The 16,023-nt window shown below is 44.0% G+C and overlaps 1 protein-coding gene and 1 long non-coding RNA gene across 3 annotated transcripts in view; one reads left to right on the plus strand and one right to left on the minus strand.

Annotated features, from left to right (window-relative positions):
• Positions 1-467: 467 nt before the first annotated feature.
• Positions 468-13,203, minus strand: LOC133626383 (uncharacterized). The gene is made up of 4 exons (XR_009819474.1): positions 12,965-13,203; positions 8,984-9,125; positions 6,148-6,243; positions 468-521 (listed from the first exon to the last, which is right to left on the minus strand). It is a non-coding gene; the product is annotated as an uncharacterized LOC133626383 (long non-coding RNA).
• Positions 13,204-15,045: 1,842 nt separating this feature from the next.
• ZEB2 (zinc finger E-box binding homeobox 2) overlaps positions 15,046-16,023 on the plus strand; it is a 115,370-nt gene continuing 114,392 nt past the window's right edge. The window contains exons 1-2 of one of the 2 annotated variants that reach the window (XM_062005224.1): positions 15,046-15,282; positions 15,388-15,486. The gene's annotated coding sequence lies outside the window, so the exon portion shown is untranslated. The other variant, XM_062005223.1, reaches the window with a different exon arrangement.

Here is a 16,023-nt window from a genome sequence, read left to right on the forward strand (position 1 = left end):
TGGACTCTACAGGAGGCAGAGTCCTGTTTATGGAGGACCATGGCACTCAAATTACAACACCTGTTAAACAGGCCCAGTATGAGCTAGATTATAAAAATTCTGTTTGTTTAGGTCTTGTTTTTTTCATTTGGTTTCAGTTCCTGTGTAAAATGTTAGCTTTCCAATATTACAGTCAAACTAAGCATGAATCTAATATTCATCTACCACTTACTGTATTTACCAGAAATTGCCAGGTTCATCATTGTAATAGAAAGATCTACAGATGGGAACAGAAAGCTGGGATGGATGGTAAACATCCTAAAATAGCCAAATAGTGGAGAAATAAAGCATAAGAAATTACTGACCTGAGAATAAATATTGTACAAAACATAGAATTCCATGAAACATTAAGAATCAGTTTTGCAGCAGCAAATAAAAATACATTTCTTGAGCCAAAGAAATCCATAAGAAATGTGGATAGAGATCTGCGATGAATCAGAAGTTTTAAGCAGCATACAAACAGTCATTTTGATCTCTTTGCACTGAAATAAAGAAAGTGCAGTGCAGAAGGGTTAACTCCTCAGCTCACATAAATCAAGTTAACACCATTTAAGTTAGCAAAATGTATTCAAAGTCAAATTCATTTACTCCAGCCAAAGATCTGTCCCTAACTGTATCCTTTGCATTTTATATTGCATTAACTATTTTAACATATTCAACTTTAAAGCCCAACATACTTCAATATAATCTCCATTACATATATGCACTTTTGTGTACATATGCATATGCAGAGGAATACATACATATAAAATCTTCTTTTTAATCATAAGATAAACAAATTACCATAACACAATTCATAGCTATGAAAAATAGAATGGGAATGGATTTTGCAGGATTTAGTGAAGAAACACACTGAAAATCCTAATTTGAGTAGAGTCAACCAATGTGGATTTATGAGCAGGAACCCTTGCTCAAATAATTTGTAGGAATTCTTCAAAGGTATGCCTGTCAAGGTAGAGAAGAAAAATATTATGGATGGTATACAATATGCCTAGACTTTCAAAAGAGCCTTTGATAAGATCCTATACTGGAGATTACCAGCAAGGTACAGAGTCACTCCATAAATGATAACAAACTTTAATGAACTGATAACGGTCTGAAAACAGCTTTTACTGAATGACTTGGAGATTGGCAGTCAATACAGGATAGTGCTTTGGTCAGGTTAGGAGCTTGTCTCATCTCTAATCTATGTAAAAGAATTAAATCAGAATATCAAAGGTAATGTATCAAAACTTGTCGGGACACATGCACACATATATAAAGTTACAGAGGCTCCAGCAACGGCTGTCTAACACTAGTTAGAAATGCAAGATACAGACCACCAGCAAATGCAGCATCAGCACCGCTCAGATAGTGCTGCTGTGCTGGAGCAGAGAGCTGATAGAGCACAGTAAACAGGTTTTTCTGATGCAGTGGAAAATGTGAAAACATGTGCCACGTGGGCAGAGGGTGGAAAGAAATGGTGGAGGGTGCTATGCAAGGGGAAAGAGAAGATCTAGGTGCCGCCTGGAGACATTGGAAGAGTTCAGGGAAGAAGTGGAATTCCAGGAAAAGGGAACAGACAAGAGAATGCTTTGAATTTTAAAATCCTTAGGAGATGGGAAGTTTAGAGGAGATTAAAAAGTCTTTTAAAATTAAGAAAAAGCAGCCTTTTTTCTATCTTCATTTAATGGATGTGTTTGGAGAGGATCTCTTATCCCAGGGATGACTACCTCACACTTTTACTCTAATGGTCAGATAACAAAGCTAATCTACTTTCCCTTGAACACAAAGCCACTGTCGTTTTGAAGCACTGTCAATCTCTTTGTGCCCCAAGGGTAACAGAATCTTGTCTGTCTCCAGTAGATCAGGGAACAAGACAAAACCCTCAGGGCTCGTTTCTGTGCTGCCACACTCAGGCTTGTGTTGGAGGACCTCAACAGCCCTCCTGATGCTTCTTCAGTAGCACCAAATTGTTTATGGCTCCTAAATCCCTTTTAGGAGTGGCTCCTCACTCAGAAACACAATTTGCATTCACTTTCAGTGTGTTCCTTAAAAATGGGACTGGGTCTCCTGAACTTGCAGGGACCTTCAGAACCTGGAGAAAGTGATGATGGCTGGGATCCTCAACTTCCTTTAGAGTGGGATTATTTATGTTCCACAAGGACCAGGTCCAGGAAAGGAACATGGCACAGAGGCAAAGGAAGCCAGAACAACACTCTGACGTGCAATGGTTAGGCCCTTCATCAGAGAGAAGAATATATCCTCCAATAAATTCTGATTAAGAAATAAAATAAAAGTAAAAACAAAATGCTTTAAGGGTTGAATGGATCCACTCCAGCATCTGAGGTTATTTAACTAAAGGCTTTTTAGCAGTGGTTTCATCCCCAATGGTAGCTACACAGAATGTCACCAAACATTTAAGTAAAACACAGCATTCATTAAGAACGGGCTTTGCTCACTAGAGCTCTACTACTTTTCTTAGTCTTTACATCCATGTTGCTTGAAATAAGTTGTCCTAAAACTAGAGATAACTCTGTTGGTGTAATGCCACATCTACTTTTAGTAATTTTAATGCACCATCTTTCAACAACAAAACCAAAAAGATCTGGCCTCACAAGCATTTATTGGAACTGAACAAAGATCAAAATTTCAGCTTCTTACCATACATTTTTTTTTTTACCAATTACTCTCTTTATTGTTCTTACAGAAGGACCTTCACAGAAGAATAGCCTGACATTGTGGTCAGACTGTGTGCAGAACTTCTTCCCCAAACAATCTCTGCTAGCAGTACTACTTTTTTTTTTCAGAGGGTAAATATTTAATTAAAAGAAAAATAAAACCTTAATTGATTGTATTAGCTGTTGTTTCCCTAAACAAAAAAAGCATATCTAGATGTCAGAAATAAAGTGTAACCATATTTGCCTTCTAGGATATCAATGCACTTAAACAATACATTTAAGAGACTTTTCTAGATCTTTCATCACAGAGATCTACTTTGCCTTCTTCCCACTTTACAGTTCACCCAGGGTATTCTTGTTTCACCAGCCTATTTGTCTTTGATATTTCAAAACCATGCAGGTTTATTTGTGACTTGTTTCTTTCCCCATGTTTGTGTTCTGATCTCTAATGACATTCCCCTTTGAGTCACCTCAGAGGAAGGGAAAAACCCAGGTTTTGTAGAATGTGGCAGCCTGGGGAAGCATCTGTATGCTAATTCACTCTCAACTTTGTGAGCAGAACATTTAAAGGGCAATAGTTTTTAACAAATGAAGACCAGTTAGTAGTTAAAAATCTTTGTCAGGTTACTTATTTCTCAGGAGCTTTTTTCCTCCCACCAGCCTTCAAAGCTGTTTCTTCATTTTAGGAGATCATTAGAAGTTAATACTTGACTACCAAAAGTCCTGCTCCACCTTAAAAATTGTACTGAATCTGTGAAACATCAATTTTGAATCAATGCCAATTCAGTATAAATAAAGTGTGATAGGGACACTCCAGCAAAGGATAGCCTGCAAATCAAAAGAACTGTTATCACACAAGGAAGGTGAGAGATTTTCTACAATAATTCCAGTTTTGATCACCTTTTGCAGAGAAGAACTTTAGTGACTCATATAAGAGTAAGATATGAAGCAATCATTGTTTCAGGTGGTTAAAGACATAAATGAAGTCTGAGCCTAATCCTTTCTAAAAAAAGACCTAAACACTAAGGTTTTCATAATTGGGATGAAAACTGGAGCAGTGGATGTATCTGGTCAGTTTAAAGGATGAAAGAAAAAACTTAAGCCAATTAAAAATGAAAAGTCTAAGAATAAACAGTAAATTCACGTAGAGATATCCGATTCACAGCATGGTAGGCATTGTGTCAAATAAAACCACTGAGTGAACCAAAGTATTAATGCAGAGGAGATAACCAGGCATGTTTATATAGGCAGACAGGGCTGGAGGATATCTCGACAACATGGGGAGGTGTGTTGTAATAAACTTGAAGGGGGACAGACTTGTTGAGCCAAGTGTCCCTTTCCCGTCCAGGAATTCCTCATGTCCTCATTACCCTTTCACCCCTGGACAGCTGCAATATTAAAATCTGGCTCATGTCTTAAGGAAATTGAGTTTAATGTCCTTAATTTGGTCCCCAGTCCACGTCTATCCATATCAAAAAATAATCACGCAATTTGGCTCAACGGACAGTGTCTGCTCAGGAAAGAGGCCCATCCTGGAATGTCAGGGCTATTCCAAGGCAAGCCTAAGACCTCTACAAAGCATGTGTAGCCTATGTGATGCAAGCATGGTAGTTCCACACTGGAGAGAAGCCTTTTTCCTTTGCTGTTCTATTACCTTTTGCACACAGCATTTTAATTACCAAGCTATCAGAACATTCCTGTATCATGACAGCAGCCAAATTGGACAAGAGAGAAGGTGGCCTCTTGATTTCCTCATTTTTCTTCTTCACTTCTATAATGGAGGGTAACTTCAACAAGAAGCAAGTTATGGGTCTGATTCAGTATGACTCGCTCCTCTCTGAAGCACGGATGAGGGTTGCAGGGTTAGGTGCTGCCTAGATAGATTACTTAGCAGAGAAAATATTGGTGGCATGTTTTGGTGCTGGGGATTGATATGCAAGGCTCAGAATGAGAAAGTCAACTGCTAAATAATCTGGAGCCAGAAAGGGGCAGAGCTGTTGTGGCTGTGAGAAAAATGTGAGTGGGAGGAAAAAAAAATAATCAATCATCAGAAAGGTTTTCTATTCTAAGCTAGTAAATCATTTTAACTAATTGATTACATCACATCTCCAGCCAGGCTTCCCATTTGAAACCTTCAGCACTTGGTGGGCAGGGATGCAGAAGGCACTTGTTCTCTTCATCTGCCAATCATCTATGTTGCACAGTTTCTAACATTAGGGGGTTATTCTCTCTATCTTTCTGAATACTTTTCAATGTCTTTGTGATGATTTTCTTCTGATCTATTTGCTTACTGACATAAGGGACACAAAATAATATGGAGATTCTTGAAACGTTTTGGTAGAATATCAATATACCGGGTGCATTTTTGGGGTGGACAGAGAGTGTAAGATGGGGACTACCTCAGTGCAGAAACGATTTGTAAATAGCAAAACTGTGGGATTTATTCTTTTTAATGCATTACACCTCCATTAAAAGAAAAACTCCTAAAAAACCTCTGCAAATGGCATGACACATATAATTAGCTTTTTTCTCACTCTCTGCTTCTTTAAAGGCTCAGTAACTTTAGCTGTGATTCAGTAACAAATGATTTTATAGAAACACCTGACAATGAGAACAAATATTTAGTGTTTTCAGTCTCTACTCTGTATTTCTCCCTGCTCAGCATGAAGCACAAGAAAGAACTTACCTTCCTTACATGCAGACCAGCATCACTTTCTCCACTGCTTCCCACCTTTAAACACTTCCCATCAATAAATATCAGGTGTGGCTTTTCACACCTTAATTCTTACTTCTGAAATACTACTCCCCAAATTCCAGACTGATTCCTCACTGATAGCTCCCACCCTCCCAAAAATTATTATCACCACCTGGGAGGCTTTGGCCACTCTTTCTCACAGCCATCGAAGCAACCTGTGTAGCAAACCCTGAGTCATCTCACTGGTTTTGCTTTCATCCTTTGAGCAGCAATGTTTACATTCCTGCAAAGGCAAGTGATAGGCAGGATGACCATCAAGGTGAGTGTCACCAAGTCCAACCCCTCCATGCAGAACCAGCCACCCGAGTGCCAAGGGTAGAGTTTGTAATGTCCCATTCCCTGCCCCTCTTATCTTGGCATCTTCTAGGGGGCATGGTGGGCTTTTTTACATCTCAGCTGGCTTCAGTGGCATCTGCTGCCCATGCCACAGGCAAAATTTAAAGGGCAAATGATGAACATCACTCTCCTCATATGCACAGTGTGATGGATCTATGCACATGGCTTTGTTTGTGGCGACATGGCTCAGTCAAATTATGGCACAGGAGACAGGAACATAGAGTTGCAATTCTTGACTCCCAGGAGCCAAAGACATCGACACTCACAGCAACCCAATCCAGGCAGCCAAAATTATTCCAGAGAGCATTTTGCCTCCCCCCTAGCCCAGAATTTGTGGAAATTACCCCCGTTCATAACCTCTTTGTGACAGATCCATTGGCAGGTGGACCCACTGCGTGAACATCAAACAGTAACACTTCTTCCTCATGCATTTTTTTTGCACCCATTTCCAACCTGTCAGAACAAGGGAAGGGAACACAGTCAATACAGTCACTTCAGAAATTTAGAAAAAATGGAAAAAGATAAAAATAGTCATTTTTAGAGAGTTTCAGGTTGAAGGTTTTTTGTCAGAATCCAATAAGAGAGCAGCAGTTGTTCTGACACTGCGGTTTTCACATCCTTGTCAGAGATTTGAAGCAGGATAGCTGATGTGTGTTAAAAAAAGGATGGTAAGGATTTAAAATAGTTTGGATGCTGCCTGGAGCAAGGTTTTAAGCGCTATAGTAAGCAGCACTGGTAAGAGTGTACATGCACCTAACACCATCTGTATGGAGAAATCGCTTGTTCAGATGCTGGTACCTTCAGTGTGATGCTGACCTGGAACATCACAGAGCAAATGACACAGAGAGGTGGCAGGAAATGTTCCTAAGAAACATTTTTAAAGCATAAATTGGGGAATGAGTGAGAACCTGGAGAAAACTTCTATGTCAAGGGAAAAAAAAAAAAAAAACAACCAAAAAAACAGCTCTCTCTTGTTTTTGACAGCTCTAATAACCCAGAATCTAAGATTTGGGCTTGGAAAGGGGCCAGCTGGCCAAGCCTCCATCCACAGACAAGCTGGAGATGATGCTGATAGTTGGAGGGAGGCAAACAGAAGAACTGACAAGTCCAATGCCACCCCTGACAAAAGGGATGTCTGCCAGTTTGTGGGTAAACCTGCAGTTTAGGTGTGTAACAGGCAGTGGGACTTGTGCCTCTGGGTTTCCTGATGTCTAATACAGCCAGTAGCCACCTGCAGAAAGGCTGCAATTGCCCAGATATTGGGCAATTCTGTACATGTGGAATTTCTTTGAAAACTATGCTGCAGATCTAATTGTTTCAAACCATTTGGGCTTTTCTGGATATCTTTGTAACCCCTGTGTTTCTGTAGATTTATAAATATGCAGATAATCTCCTGAAGTCTCAAAGAGAAGAAAATATTTTCCCCAGGGTGGTGGTAAGAAATAATTGGGGCTATTGGGCATCTCCAAAACCTTTGTATGGCTGTTGTAATGTCAGATTTGCACCCAGATTCTCTGACAGCAATTTCACCTCTATTAGTTGAACAGTAGTCAAAAGGAAAAATAGTGAGACACTTAAGCAAGCCAGGGAAAAGTAAATTGGACCTAGTCCCAAATAGGTAGAACAGGGGCTATTCTGTAATTATATCATTTATAGTCACCATTCAGTTAAAACACAACAAAAGGTCTCCATTTTCTGTGTAAATAAATCCAGCACAAAGCTGTCCTTCAGCCTCAGGAAAGCACAACAGCGTTTGAGGGGCTTTGGCTGAGGTTCTCAGTGCCAGATACCATCTCCCTGGCACTGCCGCTGTTCCTACAGCCCACAGCAAGTCCAAAAGGGATCTCTCCCTTTGCATGGGTGCATCTCTGGGATATTTGCTTTCTCTCCTGCTTTTGGAACCAGAAAGGAGAGGTTTAACCCTCAATTCCCCCCTCGTCCTTTTGCAGAGAGCTTGCTGCTGTTGCCTGCTGGCCAAAGCGATGGCAGGTTGGGGCACCGGGCTCAAAACTGGGTGCTCTGTGCTGCAAGTGTTGCTCAAGTTTACCACTCTTGCTGTTACAAATTCAACCCCTCTCTATGAAAAAGAGAAAAAAAAAAAAAACAACAGAAAGGGAAAAAAAATCTGTTATCACTGAGCATATGCAACTGCTAAACATCCTATTCAATACAACTTCAGCCTGTTCTGAGAACTACGTTTCACAGTTTCTTTATACAGTATCTGTCTGTCAGATATTGCCCACTAGATTACCACAGTCTATATAATAGACTTCCACCCTAAAAAGGGAAAAAAAAACCCAAAAAGTATCTTTTGGGCATATTTTTTTACTACCTGATGTGGAAAAAAAACCCCAAAACAACAGACAGAGATTAAAAGTTTTCCTTTTTCATTTCACACATACTTTAAACCCTACCATGCATTCCAGCCTCCAGTTCTTTAATCTGCTAAACATAAATAGTACTGCATCAGTTTAAGGTATTTCTAGAGCATCTGTCACCCTGTTCCTCAGCGTGACAACAAGGAGGCAATAGCCTGTATTCAGAATGTTTGGGCACTTAAATGTGCCACTAAATAAAAACTCTTAGGAGCTTTCACCTCTTACGAAATGGAATTCAGACCTGACATAAGTGAAGGCAGCTCCTCATGTCCTAGTTGGGCAGTGCTGCTATAATAATTAACCTGTGGTGGGAGGCAGCAGAGCAAAGGCTGGTCCTTTAATTGCTTGCTTTCTTTTTTTTAATACCTTTTAGGTTCTGGTTTTGTCCATCTGCCCCTTCCTCCTTTCTGTTCCCCCTGCAGCCGCACAGCGCTCGTACCAACCCAACGCCGAGCGGGGTTGCACAATGCACACCAGCACTTGCACCTATTTGCTGACCAACTTATAACTGATCTGCAGCTTATACTGTTCCCTTATCTCCACCAGCAAGGAGTGAGAGGGGAGCCTTGAGGTCAATAATTTAGGTATATTAAAATGCAACAAGAGAATACCGATGTCGTCGCACTGGGAAGATGCAGGAAAAATGTATACAGAAAGTTCTTAATATTTTAAACACTTCAAATGGGAACAACATTGAGCCTTCTCACTGTTGCCTAAACAAGAAGGGAACACCGTATCTGAGAGATTTCTTCACGGCTCCCTAGCTTAACCCCACATTGTTTTAAGTAACATGTAAACGTTGCAAGAGACCTCACCTCTGTGTTCAGGAAAATGAGGCCCAAATGTGCCCATAGCCAGAAGATTCACGGTCTTATAGATGCATATATGTCACGTGTAGATTATTAACAGCTTCTCAACTAGATAGAAACTTACATTTCAAGAAAGATACTTTTCCAACTGCAAAGAAAAAAAAACCCAAAGTTTAGCATGAGGATGTTACTTACTTCGTGTCTTTGTCCTGGGAGAATGCAACTAAAGAAACCACATTTAAAATCAGACATTAGATATGCAAATATGTGTTCAGATCAGAGATATGAAAATTATTCAAATGATTAATTATTCATCATAAAAATGTCAATTAATAATTCTGAAGCATAATAGGCATCTTTCTAATGCATCTTTATTTTTCAAGCCTAAATACTGTTGAATCTGTGTTCAATTGCATTCTAACAAGTTTTTAAAAATTCAACAAAGTAAACAACCAACTATAAACAAAAGTCAGCAGTGAATTTTAATCACTGCCAACTGAGCTAAGAAATGTGTCCAAACTTAAGCATCGGTCCCAGAAGAGAAGGAAAAAAAACATCTGCATCTCCTGGGGTGGGATAGTGGAAGCAGGATGCTCACCCACCAACCTGCCACCACCTCTCCCACATGTTAGAGCTGCTCACTCCTCTCTGCTCAGCACAAGAAGTGGGTTTGGGTCCGGTGGATGCTGTTCTGCCATCACAGACAGATGCACATCCATTGCAAATGGGAGCTGAGCAGCTCTAGGCCATCAGAAGCGACCTTATAAATGACAGAATTAACAACAACATATGAGGGAGATTCGCTTTTAACGTGCAGGGACTTGCACGAGATTAAACATTACTGAGAGATCTGCTGGTTAGAAATGCCCAGGGATAGATAAATTAAAGCCAGACAATCTTTTCCCTTGCTTTTGGCTCGTATCCTATCCCTACATGGGTTTTCCGCAGAGGAACTTGAAAACTTTGGGAATGTTGATTCAAAAGGTTTCTTCCCAAATACCTCATCAGCGGGTGGGGGGGAGAGTCATTCCCTGACCCTTTCTTCCTCTCCTCTGTGCCCTCTCCTCCATGTGGAAGTGGGAAAAAAAAATAAGGCTTAGCTCTCTAAATCTTAGTTCATAGGGACACCTGTATCGAGCAAAAAGTATCCAGCAGCATCTTGGGGCCACATGGGGCTTTGCGCTCTGTGAAAAATCATTCCAGTCCGTCTTATCTTCTACCACCACAGGTGACTACACAAAATAATGCTCCTCTGGCTTTCTTTTTTTCTTTGTCGTGGTTGGTTTGGGGTTGTTTATTTTGCAACCTCCCTGCTTTTTGTCCCCAAGGCAAGGGCAGCTTCTGCATCCCAGAGAGCTGTGCACGAGAAGCAGCCAGCACCCACGGGGAGCCCTGATACTCCAGCAGCCAGTGGCTCCCCCGGTGGAGCCCAGCTGTGGGGAGGGATGCTCTCCCCAAGCTCAGCTTCAAGTGGGCACATCTCGCCTGGGTCTTCTACATGGGGATGTTTAATCCCTCATGCAGGAAGACTTCCATGCTTTGGGGGAAGTATTGGAGAGTTCTGACTGTGAAGGACCTGAAATACAAGCCTCAGAACAGCTAAAGTGTTTTTAGAAGCATTAAGCCTCTATCTTCACCAGCCTCTACCATGTACTAGAGGAAATCTATCAGCTACAGCACCTTTGCTGCTATCCCACCAAATTTCCTCCTTCCATATGGGCAAAAAAAAAATGCACTCCCCATTACTCATCCTGCACTGGGGGAAAAAAAAAAAAGGCAAACACACCAAAATAAGTAAGGCAGTGAATCATCCCACCAGCCCGTGTCACCATCATAACAGAAAGTCTCAGCAGAAGGCTGAGGACTTCCAAGGCCTGTGCCCCACAGCTCCCTTTGCTTGCTAGTCCTCTCCCCTGCCCATCACATCCAGGTGCCAGGGAAGGTCTCAGGGTCTTTCCCTGCACAATCCCTTTCTTATGGTAAAGAGCTCCTAGCAGTAGGGTTTGGTCTTGGCTGGCCCTACAGCCTCATGCAGGATGGGAGGGGGGACACTGGGTTATCTCCAAGGGGGTTGCCTCCATGGGGGTTATCTCCACCACAAAGAGAAACCTGTTGAGGAGAAGGAGGCAGCAGCAGGAAAAGCTTGTGGCATGTCTCAGGCAGGTTTGCAGGATCACCCTGCTGCCCCCACCTCATCTCTCTGCATTTCCACGTAGAAAACTTGAGGAATATAGAGAAAACCTGTACCCACAAGACTGCCCTTAAAACCGTGTCTGAGCCACAGCGCTGGGTGCCTTCTGCAAGGAGAGAGACTGGGTTTGTGAGGATATTTTGGGTCTGTTTGTTTTTAAAATGACAGGGGGGTCGGGGGGAGGGGAGTGGGGGGGGTAATCTTATTTGCAGAAGTTTAAAATAGAGCAAGGCATAGTCTCTGCATGGGACTGCTGCTGGCTGTGAAGGGGCTGGGAGCTGGGCTGCCAGCACCACCCCAATAAAGGCAGGATCTATAGGCTGTCATTATTTCCATCTCCTAAAGAAGCTGCACACCCGTTATTAGTTCAGAGCCAGGCAGGAAATCATCGCCTGGATTAAGGTTAAATTCCATCTCAGAAGGGCTTAGCTGATTGCTAAACGTTTATGCCCAGTGTCCAAAAATTAAAAAGAAAAAGAAAACAACACCCAGACCATCCCTACATACCTCCTTGAAATAAAATCTAATAAGGTTGAGTGTTATGTCACTCCTGCAAAGATCAGAGCAGTTTATCGCTCCGATGCAAACCCTGCTGAGGCACTTCAGAGCTGGAGAAACCCTGAGATTGAGGGCTGAAAGAACAGCCTGCCAAATTATGAATAGGGATTATCTGACAACACCGACATGTTCCTTAAAGCCCTTGAGCATCATCACACGGTCCGAGGGTTTGTTGTTTTTTAGCGTGGCTGGAGATATCTATGTTAATGTCAGAAGATCGACGGCGCTCCTGCCTATTGCAGGTTGGGCTGCAGCTTCCCTTAATCTCCGGTTCATCCCCTCATTTTGTAATCTGGAGATGTATGAACAATATGTAAGGCGTTTGTAATGGGATTAATTTATTTTGAGGAGTTCTTGTTGGGGTTTGGGGGTCTTTTTTTCCCCCTTTCCTCATGTAAAACGCGTGTGACTGGAAATCGAGCTAGTCGGTCATTAGCATTCATTTTTTTCTTTATTTTTCTTTCCTTTTCTTTTTATCATATGCATCTAAATTCAGTTTAGCTCTTTAAGGAATTGCCAGGCTGCCCTTGATTTATAGGCAGCGTCTTCTGGATCTGAGAGGATCTAATTCAAATTAATACTGCTTGAATCTGCTTTCAGGATATTTGCACCGTGCTGTATATTTCATTAAGATACCATCACTTTTGTGCCTGTGTGATACGTCCCTGTATCTACAGGTACATTTGGGCACGCACGAGTCATGCATCCTGCAAGAAAATAACGTTGGCATTTAGGGAAGAGCGGCAACAAAACTTTTAGCAAAGCCGAGTTAACTCGTATCGAGGGGGAGGGGAATAAAAAAAGGTAAATTAAAAATATGAAGAGTCTCTTGTCCCCACCTTTGCATAATTGGGGATTTCAGCGGCAGCAGCCAGCCAGGTCCGCAGGCAGATTTGCTGTAAGCCGCTCGGTGGCTGTCAGTCCTGGAGCACGCTCCTCCCGGAGGGGCCCCGTGGCCACCCTGCGCAGATAGCGCGCAGACAGGCTGCCCCCCGTCCCCCAAAACCCCTCCCGCACCCGGACCTGCAGCTCGGGCTTAACGAGAAGGACACCAGGGGCAGGGGGTGGGGAGCGGATTTAGTGACTATTTCTCCGGCAATTCCCCATAGGTTTGGGGGTCCGTGTCCCCCCCCTCCCCGTGCGGGTGCCCGGAGAGCACACAGCCCCCGTCATTCCCCCCTCACCCGCTCCCCCGTGACTGGCAGGACAGATCCCACTGACAGCGAAAAAAAACCCACCTCGGTGGCCCTGATGAGCTGCAAGGACACATTGAGGGGGGAGTGAGGGGGGGTCCCTTCCTCTCTTAATCGTCAGAAAGGTGTTCCCTGATCCGGAGCGTTTTGGAAAGCACTCGCTGGTGCCTATGACTCCCATTCCAGATCTTGCTCCAGGCAGACATTCAGCGCACAGTTCAAGAGCAGTTTATCTTAGCTTAATGTAAGGAAAAGTATAGTGTCGGCTCAGTGTACCATTTGTTTCGCTTTTCTTCAGGAAAAAAAAGAAGAGGGGAGGGTGTGGGGGGGGAAAGTGCTGTAACAGCTTTAACTCCTGTCAGAGGAGGGAAACGGTTTGGCGACTCTTTCACGCAGCCCTTTGGGCAGCTGCACCTCTGCCTTGGGAAGGACCCTACGAGTAGACGAGAAGCGAAGTTTTATCTCTGCTTCGCGATTATTTCGAGCCCTATTCAGAGGAAGAGACCGCTGCGGGTCGTGCTGGGAGTCGGGCATGAGCGGTCGGAGGCTCAGCCCCTCCAGCCCCCTTCGCAGATAAACGCATTCGCTCAGCATCCCCAGCTCGGGCTGCCTGCACTTACTTCGCTATTAGTTCTCCGTTACGTGCAGTGTGAACTGGCTTTTTGGTTAACAAAACAGCAGAGCGTTGGTTGAGAACATTTATAAAACTTTTAAAAGAAAAAAAAAGAAAAGGAAAAAAAAAGAGAGAGATAAAAAAAAATCCCCCTGGGAAGCGGGCTCTGAATTGGTTAATAATGTGCAGTACTTGCTAAATTGCTGACTTCCAGATGTGGAAAATATCTTTCTTGTTTAGGACCTACGTAACCTGATTGGATTACGACAGAAGCGTCACATTGGAAGGCTTTTGAGTGATGATTTAATTAACCATACAGTAGAAAGCTGTATTTGCCAGGAAACCCCTTCCATATTTGCATAACCAATCCCTTCAGTGCAAAGGTGGAGTCTGGGCTTCTTTTCTTTTTTTTTTTCCCCCTTCTTTTTTTTTTTCTATATGTAATTTTATTTTAATTTTAATACATGAAAAAAAGGTGGAGAAAAAAAAAAAGCCCAACTTGTAACCTCCCTGAAGTTCAGCCCCACGCGTTACTCATCCGCCCTGTCTCTCTGCCCATCCCGCTACTTCCTAGTGCGAGCAGAGCCAGGAAGAGCCCATCTCACCCCTGATCCATATCTCTGAACAAAACAGATAGACTCTGAGACTCAGCACGGTTGTTTGGAGTTGGTTGTTTTGGGTTTGGTTTTTTTTTCATCAGATTTAGCTGACTATTCAAATAACCTGGATGAGTGCTGAAATGAAAGGGAGGAGGGGGGGGAAAAAAAGCCCCAAAAGAAAAGCGTTAAGGATAAAAATAAAACAGCACCAAAACGAGCAGGAGTCAGCCAGGAGCTTATTTGCAGTGCCCGAACAGAGTTTAGTTTCTAGGCATTATGTTAGGGTAAGTTTTCCCCTCCGCAAGAAGCGAGAGCTTCGAGAGGGGCTGGGCAGCCGGACGGTGCGGGGAGAGGGTGCAGGATGCGGCCCCCGAAAGGCTCCGCGGGAGGGCGAGGCGGTGGGGGGGGGGGGGGAGGGAATCCCTCCGGGAGGGAGGGGGGGAGGGGCAGGCATCCAGCCTGGGGGCAGGGGATCCGGTGGGATCCTGCTGAGTGGGGGGGGAGTCCGGCACAGACCTCGCCTGGGGGCGGGGGATCCCGCCTGGGGGAGGGCAGGGGGATGCAGCCGGGGAACGGGGTAAGACATGCAGCCCGGGGGGGGGTATGGGGGGGGGAAGATGCAGGCAGAGGAGAGAGGATGATCTGGGGGGGGGGGCAGGGGGCGAGTAGCAGGGATGCGCCCGGGGGGTTGAGGATGCGGAGAGGGGGGAGCGGTGCTGGAGAGAGTGGGGGTGCAGAGGTTGCAGCCCCCGGGGAAATTGTGGGATGCGGTGTCGAGGCGCGGTGAGTTTCCGCGGGGCGCGGCGGCGGCGGGGTGAATGAAGGCGGCGGGGCGCGGAGCGGCGCGGAGAGGCGCGGAGCGGCGGGGCGGGGGGCGGGCGCCGGGCGGGGGGCGGGCGGGAGGAGGTGGAATTGCATTTGTGCCGCTAAAGCGTTCGCGGAGACTTCAAGGTATAATCTATCCCAGATCCTTTCCCAGAGAGAAACTTGGCGATCACGTTTCCACATGATGCTCACGTTTGGTGCTCTTCAATTATCCCTTCCCACAAAGATAGGTGGCGTGTGTTTCAGGGTCTCTCCTCTCGCTCCTACAGAAAAGAAAAAGAAAAAAATGTCATTAGAAGAGGCGTAACACGTCAGTCCGTCCCCAGGTTTGTGTTTCCTGGAGTGGCAGAAAGAGATCAGTCCTAACCTGCCCAGCAGGAATAACGGTCCTTCCGACAACTCTTTGCAAGGCTTTTTTACAATTTCTCCAGGAGCTGCATCTCCCTTCACCTTTTCTTCTCCACTTCGCGGCTTCTTCATGCTTTTTCTTCTCATCGTTTCTGGCCAAAACTACAGACAAGACTTCGCAGGTAGGTTTGGGATTTAATTCCATTTTCTCTCTTTTTTTTCCCCTTCTTTTTTTACACCCTTTTTTCCCCCCCTTTCCCACATCACCTCAAGCACTATCGGGCTTATTTAATTTAAACAGTATTTTAAATTTTTTAAGCCTCTTGGCTTCTTTCTGGCTTCTTTCTACTTGGGGAGAAATATGTCTCTTTTTTTTCTTCTTCTTTTTTTTTTCACTCGAAATCCGAAGTCACTTCGGTACCGCTCCGTGAAGGGACGAACAGTTTCGGGGTGCACGGGGATGTACCACCCCCACAGCCCCCACCTCCCCTTGCTTCCTTTACCTGTCAGCCCAGGTATTGGATGTACCTTTTTACAAGGCAGCAGCAAAAGTTTTAGTGCAAGGAAAGGACTTAGCCCTCCTGAAAAGGAAAGAAAAAGAAATTAAATTAAAAATAGCATCACCCCCCACATCCCACCCCCAGCTACTTCTTGCTCTTTTTATTTCAGGTTTCACATCTTAGCTGGGAAAGTTTGCAGGTACCTGTTAATGCTCTGCA

This window comes from Colius striatus, chromosome 11, assembly GCF_028858725.1.
Source record: "Colius striatus isolate bColStr4 chromosome 11, bColStr4.1.hap1, whole genome shotgun sequence".
Taxonomy (NCBI): Eukaryota; Metazoa; Chordata; class Aves; order Coliiformes; family Coliidae; genus Colius; species Colius striatus.